The following is a 14,181-nucleotide window of genomic DNA, read 5'->3' on the forward strand; positions in this document are numbered from 1 at the left end:
TTTTATTTTGCACTTTCATATTCCGGTTTAACTTTTTTCACAAAATAGTATGAGCTCTTCTAAACAATATTATTAATGGTGCTGGAAACTTGTGATAAACATATATTTGATGAAAGCAACAATTGAACTTCACAAACCAACTAATCACAATATTGTGTATGTGTGTAACACTAAATCTGGACTATATAAAATGTAACGTGACAAAAAATATATTATGCCTGAAATTGAGATAATAATGCCTATATATTGCCAGTTTCACTCTTAATTGGTGTCAGTTCTCCATAATGGAGATACTGTACCGCACTTGGTTTGTTTTTAATCTTTGGGACAAAAATATTTAAACAAAATAATTCCGTTTCCAATTCAATAGGATAAAAAAACCTACTAAAATAGTCATAAGCACTTCTCCTTTGATCTAGTAGGAGTAGATATTTTCGATCTTGCATGTTAAAGTTGGAAAAAATTGATTTGATGAATTAAAGCCTCCACAGCAGAGTGAGATAACTGATATTTCTGTTGAATTAGAATACTCAATATCTTTAACCAAGCCAAACTGAGGAGAAATAATTAGGCTACTATTTTGTATACTGTAATATGGCATCTTTAATCTCTTACAAAGACTATCACAACAACAAAAACTAATGGAGAAATCTTTTAGATTTTAGCACATTTCTGCATTTAAGTGGCACATTATTGAACTATATAATTTGTTTTTTGTTGGATAAAAATGGACTTACTTACGGTACAATAAAGTAGGTCCATTAAAGAAGGGATGACTTAACTCAGTATCCAAAAGTCAAAGTCAACACTTTCATGCAAACTACTTTCACAAAATCCGGATAAATAAAATAAAATAATAAAACAATAAAACCGGAGTCTATAAATTGTCTTGCAACGACTGCCCAAGCTTCTACATAGGCCAGACGTCACGATTATTTACCACCCGATTCAAAGAACACCTGCCTAGTCGGCATTTTCCAACCATTTGATTCTTGGGGCTCTGCCCCAGAGGCGTTTAAAGTTCACTCAGCAGTATTTTTACATTACGACCATATGGATAATTTTACTCTAATTTTAATGAACCAGCTGTTAATATTAAAATTGTATTCAAAGGTCTACTGAAACTGTCAAAATTAATTAAATGTTTACACATTATTATTTATGATTTTAAATTGATTCTCCACTGCATGGCAAGTTTTTTATAGTTTCAACAAAATGAGAATTCAAGAAAGATGACCAGAAATTCATTTATTGGTATAAAAGTTCTCGATAATCGGGTTGAAATTTGTGTCATAGATGAGGAGAATGAGAGCTGTGTTGAAGTTTTGGAATAGACTAACTACGGAGTATGTTTCATCTATGGTTTGGTGAAGTAGGTAAATTAATGTCAATTCATGTATTTAAAAAAATGTGTACAGGGTTTTTACTTTGTACACATCTAGTTAGGTCAAACAACGCATCTAAACCTCACTATTTACGTATACAAAACATTCGGAAACACAACAGTGCCATCACATCTCATCGCATTTGCATAATTTGTTACCAAGTCTGGAACCCATGAAATACATGCACAGCTTTATTTGATCGATATGGCCATTGCAAAACTACCCCATAAGTTAAGTTAATCAATTATTTTAGTAATATTGACTTTTTCCATCAGATGACAGACCAATTATATGAACTCCTTTTCCCATATAGTGAAAGAGGCCTTAACATGAACAAGAAACAAACCTCCTAAAAACGTATGACTCCTGAAAAGCCTTTTGGGCAACCTAAAGCCGACGAAAGGACAGAAAATATTGAATTCATCAACCACGTTTTTAAGGTACACTATCGTCTTACTCATAATTATGTTTCTCCTCCCTAAGATTTTAATAACTTCACTCTATCCATCACAGTTAGCTGAATTTACCTAAAACCTCAAGATTAGCCGTCGATTTCGACGGGATTCACCTAGTTTGATTGAATATGTAACGTCAAGCGCACCTTAAGAGGAATCCCACCTCATAAACTCACACTAATTGTAGTTTTTTATGTTGATCCCAAAAACCTAGGGCTATGTTTGGTCAATGGCATGCCTTTCCTTTACACTAATGTTGTTAAACCTTAACAAAAGGAGTATAAACTTAGAAATATTAACTGGGTAGGGTGGATGCTAATTTAGCGGGTTTGGCCAAGAACTAAGCTTACATCAACACACCTTTATTTGCCTTTTCATATTTGAAGAAGACAATTTCCTAAATTCAATCAGGGAAGTCTTTTTTATCACCATTAACCACAAGACCAAGCTACCTTAATAAACCAGTATTTCTTCACAATCAATTAATTATTATCTGCCTTTAGCAGAGTTAGCCTATGTAGTGATTCGAATGATTTATTGAAAATAACATCAACAAAGGCAAACAAAGACAAACAACAAACTGTTTTTTACACAAAATATATATGGCGTGCAGAGATATCTATTCTGACACATAGATAATATATTTCTTAGTTTGTTTAAATATTAGAATAATTTGTTTTATATTATTGAGCTTTTTAGGGACTTACGTCCCTACAAGCCACTAGTTTGATTATATTTATGATCCATACTGTTTCTGTTCTAATATCTGTGGAATAATGCTATCAGCTATTTCTTTATTTACTGCATTCAAAAGTCACCAGCTGATCATATGTCTTTGTTTATGTGTCAAATACTGCTTCCATAAGGATTACATTGAAACTTTGAGACCCGGGGCGGATTCCTGAGAGACTTTTTTAACGCCATATAGATGTTGGCACTCACCGATATGGTCTTTATCACCATGCAAAATTTGAAAACGATTGATTTAGCCGTCTATGAGGAGTTTGCGTATTACGAAATGCATAAGAGTCGACGTATAAAAGAAAAAAAAGAAAAAAATGGTTGTGTTTCAAAACTAGACTAGATTAGATTACAAGAGGGATCAGGAATCAAAAAACTTAAATTCTTTTTGGTCCAAGGCAGGAGGAAAGACGACAAAACCTGGAAATTAGTCTACTAATGCATTCAGACACAATGTTGTAGGAGAAATTATAAGAAGGAAATCCAATGTCAATGTGGCAGGAAATGGTAAGTTTTAACTGTTTTAAGTTTTATCATAGAGTAAAAAACTCCTTTACCGTGGTTTTATCTCAGAGTAATAAAACAAAATAGGGATATTTTGTTTTATTAATAATTTCTCACTTAAGTATAACATTCTGTAACTTGCTACACGCTCACTAAGTTCAAGTCTTTGCCGCTAAAAGCGCTGCAATGCAATGATCGATTAGTTCTAAGAATCACCGCTACGTCCACTAAGCGCTGACATAATACAACATCCTGCAGATTGCATCATGTTCAGGAGTCTTCAAATTTGGCCGGCAGAAGCGCTGCAGTTCCATTGATCCTGGTAGTTCTATGAATCACCACTGTTATCAATAGCGCTCTATCTTGCCAAAAACACAACGTAGAGAAAATTTTAATGGTTAAGCTAATCATTAATTGAGTGGGGACTTCGGTTACTCTATCGACTCCTCTAATTATATTTAATTGTAAATGTTTTAGTAAATACTCATTATTAAGTAGTAGAGGCACAAACAGTAGAGAATCCCATAATTTGGTCAATTCTCGGGCCAGTGTTGATTGTCGAATTTAATAAAATTAAAATTACACGGACGAAATTATTATGCAACTTAATTTTGTTGTAATTTGATTATAATCTAATTCCTAATTAATAGAACATAATTAATTACTGTATGTGCAATTGACACGTGTAGTACATTGTGTCTGAAATATACATTTCCTTGATTTATTCCAGATTACGTTGAAAGTTATACCATATGCATCGATGATTGAAACAAATAGTAAAGAAAACTGAAATGTTTACCCCCAATAACTTCAGCTAAAATGCCACCTTATAAAGTATCTAAAAATGTTCTTTTATTCGATTTGGTTAATTTGTACGAGATCAGTTTCAAATGTACCTGTATAAATGAAATGGGATCATTAGTGTTAAACCCAAATAACATGCATTTGATATAGGAAGATTAGAGTCTTTGTTATTTACACAAAAACTAAAGGAGATACGAAGTGTAAATTACAAAGTTGTTAAGGATTTTAAAACCTGTGAAATGATGTTTCACTTGACATATGTTGCTATTTAAACATTTTGAACAAAGAGCATTTGCTAATTTTCAAATTTTTTTATAATTTTAAAAACCCGTTGCTTGCAGCATGTCACCATATTACAGTAAAGCGAATTTCATAACAAGTAAGAAAATTCAACCGGAGAAGGGCTAAGTGCATTGGAATAGGAAACACAGAGTAGAGTACAGTATTCTTAAAACATATTGATTCTTTCAAAAGAAAAAAAACTGCCGCCATTTTGAAACGGAACAAGACAATTCGCCAAAATGTTTGTCTATTAAATACCTTTAAAATTATGTACAACATGACATATGATTACGTTTGAAAAATCCGAGATTCGAAAGTTTCTGTCACACCCATTGAAAAAGTTAAAAATATTTTTATGTTATTCCTTGGGGTTGGGTTTAGCGGAAGCCGTTTTTACGTAATCAATTTGAGACACCTTACGTGGAACATTCTGTATATATTTTTTATTCGATCTTTATAAACATTATCAGTTTTAAAAGGATATTCCAGATCAAATTTAGCATATCAAAATGTCTTTAAAATTTTACCAAATTAAGAACTCAACAAGTATAAGTACAAGTTAAGAAATTGGTCAGTGCTGTACGGTACATTTTACAAAATAAAATCGTTCGTTTTTATGGTTAGCTGTTGTATTGTTTAAATAGCAAACATTTAGAGTAAACCTGGAAAATCTCTAAATAAAAAACTTGTGTGTGAAAAAAATGTTGCAAAAATCAGCAACAATTCCTGAAGTTGACGTTTTATGCAAAACATACAGCAATGGTGGATGTTTTTTAGACGTCACTAAGCGAATCTGTAACTGCAAGACATTCTTTACAAAGACATTGCATATTACAAATGCCTAGTTCCGGAAGTGTGCAGTCTGGTAGCCTGGTAGGTAATTATTTGGCTTTGTAGTGCAGAACTAATGGTACACAGAGCCGTGGAGCGTAGCCAAGGACACAGTCTAGTCTGGCCCCTGTAGTGCCTCACTGGAGTGTTACTTGAGGGATTTGTATCCCTAGGAATGTTTTGGTAACTTGAGGGATAAGGGTAGTGTCCAATCCTTACTTAGTCTTGCTGTCCTAACCGTTTGAGATTCCTATATTCTGTGCCATTAGTCGTAAAATATAACACCTATACACATTACGTGTAAACCATGTACAATTGCTGCCATAGAGACTATATGTAATCAACAGCTTTCCCAAACTTACTTTTCAATTTGATTTCACATAATTTATAAATAAAAATACTTTTTAAAAATGCCACGTTTTTAAACGCACCAAAAAGTATAAAATAATTTATACAATTTTGAGAGAATAAATACTTGTAATATTTAAAACAAAAAACGTGGGGCGCATGCTGATTTATAATTAACTTCACCTATTGGACTATTATGATCTATTGCATGCGCCCCACGTTTTTCGTTTTAAATCTTACAAGTATTTATTCTCTCAAAATTGTATAAATTATTTTATACTTTTTAGTGCGTTTAAAAACGTGGCATTTTTAAAAAGTATTTTTATTTATAAATTATTATCTAGTTTTTAGTCTTTAATGTGTAAATATGTTAAATCTATTTAATATAGCCTCTTAATACTATAAAACACAAAACCTTATTATCTGTAATCAGATGTTTTATCTTTACTTTGAAATGATTGTTTTATATTGCTATGTTTAAATAATTATATTTTATATTGTTGTTTTTTTTTACTTTAAATATTTTTAAGTTAGATCTGTCGATGGATAGAGAACGCTTTATTTGAATTATTATCATATATGCTTAAATGTTCAAAAAGCTTAACAGATTGTAAATCAAATTGTAATAACGAAAAAATTGCTATACAATGTATGGAACTATTGTCATACGGCATTAGAGGCATTATTAGTATTATTGTTATTACAGTATGACTTTTTGAGGTACAGTAGGCCAAATTGAAATCGAAAATGTATTGAAATTGAACATTGAATTATAAATTAAAGGGTTTTCTCTGAGCACATTCTGTATTATTCGAAAAACATACCAACATTTGAAGAACGAGAGCTCACGCTAATCTAATAAATAAACCAATTAATTGCTTATTGCTTATTTACCTTTACGCATTTTATATCCCAAACGTAAAAAAATTATATTTGAGTTCTTCAAACATTTCAATTAATTTTGTATGATTAAAAAACAGTTGGGGACACCTACTTTTGAAACAAAAAAGTAGCCCACACTAATTTTATTAAGGAATTACCTTTGAACTCCTTACACCCCAAACATAAAATAACTTTCTTTCAGATTCGTCAACATTTAAATTAACAGTATATCTGTTTTACAAAACCCCAAAGTCACTGAGATATCGGGACTCGTCAGCGTGGCAGGGAAGGGGGGGGGGTGACAAAAAGCGAGGGGAGACACGCGTTCCCGCGTATTCAACAGATTTATGTCGCCAACTTCCATCAGTTGAGCTTTTTGCGGTCCAACAAGTGTAATGGGAATTCCAGCGGGTCATAAATGATTCAGTTGAACGCGCGGCACCTCTAGTAGTTCTCCGCTTGGCTGCTAGAATGCGCTGGCAGCGCTGATCAGCTGTTCGCTGCGGGGACGATCGTCAAAACTACGATCACGGTAGCCTAGGCCAGGCTGGCAGGCTCGTATTTAATTGTATAAATATGTACCAGAACAATGTACTATAATGATAGAAGGTGGATTTTATTAGATTATACACGAAAGTGAATGCTTTAACAGCAAATGTGAGTGTTGATGAGCATGAGATTCATATTATAGCTCTTTTACTGACCAAGATCAGCTGGTTTTTTGACAGGATCACAGTATTTATCAAAGCCCGATGGCCGAATAATTGTTGGGATTATGGTGTTAAAGTTTTAATACAGAACAAACGACAAAAGTGTATGGATAATATTATATTGTCTTAATGAATATATTATTGGTTTTTACTCTTTTAGCCATGATGAGAGATTTACAACAAATTTTGGATCGTCTTTTTAAATAAAGCTTGATCGTACAAGCTGCAAATGCTTTGAACAGAGGCGTTAGTTTGTATAAGCCTTTTTATATAATAATACCTATTCAGACCAATACGCTAAAGTTGAGAATAGTTTCAAGAATAAGTATGTATTTACTCCAAGTTGCGGTTTTTTTATACTCCTACTTTATTCTAGTTATAATTCATTCAGCGATTTTAGTTAGTTAGCTCACTTGAATTTAATGATCCGTCCAGTTTAATTATTGCAATAACCATTACCCAAAAACAACCTTTCGTTTCACCGACTGTAAAATTCTACAGACTTAAAAACCTACTTACACGAAACAACATAAACATATCGTTCACAAAATGTTAATATATTCTAACAATGAGAAATTCAGTTTAACAGTCGGCGAGAACGGAAAAACAATGGAACAATTTGTTGACAAGCTGGCTTGGTTGGTTACAAGCTGGCCATTGCATCCATATTTCAAATATGCAAGAATCCTTTTTAATATATGCAGTAGCAACAAAATGAAACAAACGGCCAGGCCTTCATCCGTCTATAAAATACAACAGTCTATATTTCATAACAATGACGATCAGCTGAAAACCTGTAAAACAATTAATTTGAAAGTCACATATATTACATGACTTATACTTATATAATTCCTTCCTATCGTTACTCTATGGTTGACTAGTTTTATTGCGATTCTATAAACAGTCCAATCACCGCCACGTCACTGGCAACTCAAGTTAGTCACCAAGATCCGTACACGAACAACCCAACAGCTGGTGAAGTCATAGTGGGAAGTCCTGACTGACTACAAATACGATTAAATACTATTTTTACTATTCGTGCTCGTTTTCGGCTTTTACGATTACCGGATTTGTGAAAGGGGCAAACTTTAAAATTAGATTGTTTGTTAGACATAGAATATTTCTGTTTTGTTCGAGTGTTATGTAAATGTGCAAAACCCGGCTCTTCGTATGATGTCTTTATGGATAATGCTAATGTGAATGGTGGTTTGGTTGTGTTGTTTAATTTGTTGGTTGTATGTCTCGGTTCGAAACTTAGCTCAGCTGTAGATGGTCATGGACTTGTAAAATAGTTTTGACTAGAGAAACAGCTGATAGTCAGTTGACTAACTGCCCTACACATTCGTTGTAGAAAATTCATTCTTCACTATAAAATATCCACCATTTGTGTTGGCGTCAATATAGTCTAAATAATAATGCTATTCTCCGACAACAATGGTGTTTAATCATATACTGATTTGCTTCTGTAAAATGTTTACTACTTTCTTTCTTTGATTATTAAGTTTTAACCACAATAAGAAGTTATATATTTTATTTTATGGTACGTCAAAATCAGAAGTTATGATCGTAATAAAAGGTTTTAATACTGTACAATCAAAGTTCCAGTCTAAATGTGTTGATAATTACCATTGTTGTTTTTTTATTGTAAAATTCCGTAAGCGAATCGGTCCCCACGAAATATCTCGAGCTAGGAAAAAGATAGCATGGCAGTTGAGGATTCATTGTAAGCTTAATGTCCCGCTTAAGTCCATCAAGGACGGTGGGAAAATATCAGAAGTGTCAAAAATTACCCCTTTGCCCCACAGGCCGTCAAAGATAATGCAATTTTCCAATGGAAGTACTGCTACAGTGTTTCTATAAGCTGTTTTAAATATACCAGCTGATGTAGGCTAAACATCGCTTATTTGTATGTTTATTGATTTTAGTGTTCTGTTTTTAGGTTAGAATGGTAATGCAGTGTTAAAATGTGTCGTTTTGGGGGACGACCGCGACGAAATGTGTAAAAAGTGTATAATTGATTTAAATTTGCATACATAGGCCTACTGTTACAAAACAGCAATTTCTGGCTATGCTCCCCTATTTTATTTATTTTACCCATCAACTATCTATCTCGTGGCTGATTTTGAATACGCGTCATATAAACATTGCCGAATCCAAAACCATTTCCCATCGTTCACGGCTTGACCCCAAGCGAAACTCCCCGTCTCGGCAGCCTAATACCGGCATAAATTAAAACCGGGATGCAAAAAATCGTCTGGTCCAAAAAAGGGGGGAGTCTAGACGTCTCAGAGGGCGCTGGGCTATTGCAAAAAATCAAACTGGTAGAGAAAATTGCAAAAAGAGTAATAGTATGGGAGCTTGGCGCGGCGCGGTGCGAAGGGGGGGAGGCCGCCGTCGTCGCGGGTGAAGGACCTAGACCCAGACAGGAGGGGAAATGTGGCGGGGGTAACCAGACAGCGCAGGGGAAATGTGGTGGGGGAAACCAGACAGGGGAGGGGAATCTTCTCTGAGATCCGGCTCATTGCTAGTCGGTTCATCGTGACGTGTGGTCGTGACTTTTCACACTCCTTGGCAGACACGAAGACCGGATACGCACACGAATTGTTCAGTGATAACTGTAGTGTCCGCTCACCCGATAGTGGAATCCTTTGGATTTTTACGGTGCTCCCCACCCACTGTCAAGCTGCTGGGATCCCGCTAGACAAATTGTGAGTAATTACTACGAATAATTAGCTATTATATGTTCAGACGTCAAATTCTATTTTCCAGACATCTCGATAATCGCCTGAGATCACGCGACAGTCGACTTCCGGTAGCTGTCATGTAATTATTTGTCGGTTTTGTTTCAAGGCCCGTCAACGTCTGGTTGGAAAACCACGAAGTTTCGCGTATGAACTACTTGTGGGGAAATTTCATTTGGTGTGTTAACTTTTAATTCCGTTCTTAAGATTACAAGGTGTTTGGAAAATTTTACAGTGCCGTATTAATTAATATTGGTTAGTAATTTTCTGCAGCCCAGTTTATAGTTTTGATTATCGTTTTAATAGAGTTGGAATTCAATAGACAGTTTCCTAGTTTTAGCCTAGTTAAAATACAATAGCTTGAGTAAACAAGCTATTAAAAATTTGAAGATTTTAGTTTTCGTACTTTGTGTTACATTTATGTAACCAATGTTATATAACGGCAAGTATTCCGATTCGGGCTACTGTCGAGGACAGTTTTTGTATGTTACAGTAATGTGTATGTAACCTATTTATTATAAGGTCAAAGATTAAACCAGTTTTTCAGGTTAACCTAAATGTACCTTTTCATAAGTTTAAACTCTCAAGCCCTACTCGAGTTCGTTTTCAGCTGCGTAACCTACTAGGCTATAGTTTGTTTGCATCTCAAATCATAGGTATAATTTCTCACCTTCCAAGGTACGACTGTGCTTAACTCATGCACAAATTCGAAAAGTTTCTGAAAATGTAGCGGGTGCTCATTTGAAATCGAAAGTTAAAACTACGGTTTTGAATCGACACATTTCCTAACCTAATAAATTATTCCACCGCGCTGAATCAATATTGAGATAGTACAGTTAATGACGCTGACCTTCCTATTCGCACTGTGCAAGGTCCCAGGCCGCCGCGACAGTTTCTGATGAAACCATGACTTTCAAAATTGGCCGGAAACAGCTGTTGTGTACCTCGCGTTTCCGCCAGTAAAACCCCCGGTTTATCGTTTGGAACCGATAACTGACAAGGGACACGCTCAATTTCACTTGTCACTTGTCTGTCTAAATAATTACAGACACTAGTTTACAGCTGTTTCTTGGGAAAGTTGGACCATAGGAATTGTTCCAACTGTGAATATCAGTTGAATATAACTTAAAGTGTGGTTTTAATCTCTAACTCGTCTTTATGTAATTTTTAGTGATAAGACGGATGGACCTACACCAGTTTATTTGACGTGCCCTATTGTTGATATTGGTGATAATTAATTTACCCATTCATAATGAGGTAAACCGGTAAACGTCTATGGGGAAGGTGAGAATAGACATTGAGAGGGTTAAACAACATGTAACAATAAACATGTTACCCATGGCAGTGGCTGCTAAAAAAATACATAGGCCTACATCTGTGCTTGCGTTTGATTGTCAAAGTACAGATCCGACGTATATTAATGTGTTTAAAACACTAAAAGTCTAGATAATTAAATAAAAAGAGCAGGAAAGAAAATGCTCATACGAGGGAACGAACTGGTGTGGATCATTCAGTTACATTTCCTGTTGGTGACGAAAATGAATCGAAAGTTTTTTTAACCGCTTAAAGAGATGGCAATATTTTGACACCGACGAACGTTTAAAAAATCTTTTGACTGTTCTATGAGTGAACATCTTATCCGAATGAAGTGCACACGCCACACACTAGAAATGTCGTCCCACCCAGAGATCGCTGATTGCAGTCCACGATTTGTTGTCGAATACGACTGTTTGACCACATAAATTGACCTTGGAAAACGTTTCTTTAGCTGTTTGATGTTCGATATATCATGCGTGTGAGCATGGTATCAAAAACTGGGAGAGAAAATAGGTATTGACAGCGAGAGGCGTTTGAGAAATAGTTATTTGTGTAACTAGTGGTGAAAGTGGCATTTTGCTGCACACGAGAGCAATGTTTACTCGCCTGCGGCTCGTGCGGAATGATCTCGAGTGCAGCAAAGGCCTTTTTCACTCGTGTTACACATTATATTTTTCCTACAGTCACTATAAAGCATATAAATAATTAGTCTTTCAAACACTATACAACACGTTTTTAGGTTCAGCTGGCAACACAAATGGTGCCCTAGAGAAAGTAGTACCCGCGGTCCGTATCACTCCGCTATTTTTCCTCGGCAAGAAATGTGCTCCGCGTTTTTGAGAATATAGTTCCGTATGTTTTTGTAATTTGAAGTGGTTTCCGCGCCTTAAAAAATGCTTTAAAGGTATTTTCTTGTTTATTAACATCGTAGGAATGTTTTAAAAACGTTTAAAATAAAAGTCCAGAAAGTTCAGAAATACCGAAACGATAAACACGAAATGACAGGTTAAATCGTAGTTATAATAGTTAATCAGCTGCTCATAGTATTATTATCTTTAAGTGTTGCCAACCTATTTCCAAGCGTACACTGATTACGTGCATAATAGAACCACGCTGTTTTGTGTTGTTTCGTTGGAATCCTGATGTGCGGCAAAGTATAAACCGTACGGCAAAGTATAAATATGCAGCAATTAGCAGCTTTCTGTACTATAAACAGTACAAGGAAGCCAACTTTGTCGAGTGACCGTAGGAAAAAGTCTTTTTTGAATACCTATGGTTAATAAATAATGGGTTAACCTAGTTCACAATGGCTGTAGGTTTACTTCAGTATAATATCAAAATTCATTGGTTTAAATGTTTGGTTGGTAGACGGTCGAATTTTGTACAAAACTTAGTTTAGCGTGGAGCGTGGGTTCAGAAACTGCGCTTTGAATCCATTGTATATTTTGATCTTCAGGGTAGAACAATTAGTTCACATATCACATTGAATCCATTAAATGAAATGGTGTGCGTTCCGGCCTCGTTGCCTAGGATTGAATTACGTTTTACTCACGCAAAAAGTGCACGTTTTCTGTGAAATTAAATTATGCGACACTCCCAAGAAAGGGGCATTACATGATGCATTGCCGTTATCAGCATTCTATGTAGTGTTGCTATTGCGAAATATATTTCGTTTTCCCTAATGTGTTGAATATGTTACGGTCTTGTTATTCATATTTAATGTTAAAATATAGCCGCTAAAGTCTACCTATATAGTTTACATAAATGGGAAATTATGCTAGGAATACTGGATGCAACAAGATGTGAAAGACGGCGGGATATATTTTTGCTATCCAGAGAAGCCTTCTTGACAGTTTCTCCAAAACGATTGTTACTTTATTTAATTGCAAAATTGTCGAAAAAGCGTCGGCTCAAGTCATTCGCTGGCATCTCAGTCGAATCGACCATATTGTAACAGTGTTGCGCAATAATTTAAAGGCGATAACAAGAATGAATCATGAGAATGAGTGGATGAATCATACTGTAAATTACATGATTTTGAGTGGTGTTGGCGAAGAAAACAAAGCCACCGATAAGTCTGTATACTTTACACGTTTATGAATCAACTTCCACGGGATCTCGCCTAGAAACTCAAATGGAATCATTCATTAGCCTGGAAACTTCCAACTTAGGGACACGGTGAAAATCCCCTGGAAATTGTGCCAGATACTCAAGTGCACTATTCGTGAACCGGACACTAGCAGAAGAGTTATTTTATTATTGTTAAAATTACCCAATTTATGCTTTCGTTTACTATCTTGAGTCGAGTTCTGAGTACATATCCTTGGCTGTAGGCAAACAAATGACTCATAGCACAGAATTCCTCGACGCTATCATTGTTGACACAACGTGTCGACTTCTCACTAGGATTCCTTTAACAATTTTCTTATAACAAAAGTTGTCATCTAATTGACAAACAGCTGATCTGAAATTATTGGAGAATTTAGATGTTGATTTACTTCACATCGACTTTACAGTCAGATATACGGTAGTTAATTTAACAAACAGTTCACTCGATGACTTTATTACTCACAGCAAAGATTACATTATGCTACGCAAAATTTGCTCACAGTTTTCACTCACTTTCAGCTAACCTTTACACTGCAATGTCAGCTGTTATTATCGGCGTTGTCTTGGCAGGGAGCACTGTCGCCATGAAGCTATTTCGCACCTTTGAACTTTCTACTTTTGTCTTCACGAGCTGCTGACAAATCGGTTGAAGAGGAAACATTTTTAGCTACTGTTTGGCGTTAATTAGTATTGTACTGGCTGATGAAGTTTTCGAAAAGCAACAACGTTCTGTTTTCCAAGTTGATTTACGTTGCTCAGAATTTATCAATAGTTGAGCTTGTTTCATTCGCTCATTTCCTATTAGAGAATTTTCAATTATAAATAAGGCGGTGTTGAAAAGTAGGTCTACTCTCCTACTTTATGTAGAGTAAATTATTGAAGAGCCCCACACAAACAAATTTCTTAGCCTAGATGCGTCAAAAATGTTTCCTTAACATTATTGCTAAATGTTGCTTGGTTTGTTCACATTAGTTAGATAGGCATACTGAAATTTTACACATAAAATGTATAGACATGCTGCTAAGTTTACGCATTAGTGATTTGTTGTTACTACAGTAATTAGAAATGCTTA

This window comes from Macrosteles quadrilineatus, unplaced genomic scaffold, assembly GCF_028750875.1.
Source record: "Macrosteles quadrilineatus isolate MER2022 unplaced genomic scaffold, UCM_ALF_1.0 Scaffold_2__2_contigs__length_208266976, whole genome shotgun sequence".
NCBI classification, from domain to species: domain Eukaryota; kingdom Metazoa; phylum Arthropoda; class Insecta; order Hemiptera; family Cicadellidae; genus Macrosteles; species Macrosteles quadrilineatus.